This window comes from Gekko japonicus, unplaced genomic scaffold (assembly GCF_001447785.1).
Source record: "Gekko japonicus isolate JY-2015 unplaced genomic scaffold, Gekko_japonicus_V1.1 scaffold32684, whole genome shotgun sequence".
Taxonomy (NCBI): Eukaryota; Metazoa; Chordata; class Lepidosauria; order Squamata; family Gekkonidae; genus Gekko; species Gekko japonicus.
In genome coordinates, this window is record NW_015220110.1 from 1 (window position 1) to 1131 (window position 1131).

The 1131-nt window shown below is 52.8% G+C and overlaps 1 pseudogene; it reads left to right on the plus strand.

The window, feature by feature from the left end:
- The first annotated feature begins 189 nt into the window (after window positions 1-189).
- On the plus strand, window positions 190-1119 carry LOC107125257 (annotated as a pseudogene).
- The last annotated feature ends 12 nt before the right edge of the window (window positions 1120-1131 follow it).

Consider the following 1131-nt stretch of genomic DNA (forward strand, 5'->3'; position numbering starts at 1 on the left):
GAATTAAATCTCCAGTGACCAATCACAAGCTTTGATGGGGGAAATCCCTGCCTGGCCCTGGCCACTTTATAAGAACAGATGGCGTGTGCCAGGAAAGGTGCTGGCTGGTGTCATGTCATCCAGGGGCACCACGTTGGGGGGCCCCTGATCTAACTCTTTTCCCCCTCCCCCTCTCCCTTCTGTGCTCAGGTCTCCAAAGCATCCTCCGAGTTAATGAATTATTGCGAGCAGCAAGCCAGGAACGACCCTCTGCTGGTTGGCGTTCCTGCCTCTGAGAACCCCTTCAAGGACAAGAAGCCGTGCACCATCCTATAGCTTGGCCCTCGCCTGCATGTTCGCCCTCTCTCTCTCTCTGTCTCTCTCTCAGGCAAGGCGCCGGCCTGCACCGATCTAAAGCCGAGTCAAGCAAATTTTCAGTACTGCGCAGAGGGGTAAGGACTGAGAGCTCTCAGGCTTAGCCGGCAGTCCACGAAACTTCTCCTTAAAAACAAAATTTAAGAAGCGCTCGCAAATCCGAGGTCCATCTCTGATCCCGGGAAGGGTTCCCACTTTAAAAACAAAGCGGTGTCCTGGTTACAGGGAGGGAAGGGGGCATCTGTTCTTTACTATAGCGCCAATGTTTGGAAAGATGGGGCCAAGCCTGGATTCACATCCACTGATTTTGCTTTGACCTGGCCCCCCCGTCTTAAGGGACGAGACCAGAGTCAGGCACACGTGCGTGCGCGTGTACGTTTTATTGTATAAAACGAATGTTTCCAAACGACTGAATACCGAATTTGTGCCCAGGGAGGGGGGTGGAAACGGAGGGAGATGGGGCACGTATGCAGGAGCCATATTCTAAGGGGGTCGTTGTATGAAAATCATGAAACTTTCTGTCCGTTCCCAGATGTGCCGCATGGCTGGGAAGCACCTTGTGACTGTACAGTGTCTGCAAGCAGCAGGGATAAAGGCTGCGTCCTTGCAACGGTGTGGGGGGGAATTGGCCAGTGACCTGTTCTGTGATAAACCCATTATCCTCATGGGAGAGAGGATCCAGTTTCAAGAAGCAAAAAGCGATAGGAAATAGGGTCCTTCATTTGCCATCAAATCACCCTTGGGGAACTCGGCGCTCCTTTTTCCTGCCCCTCGCTA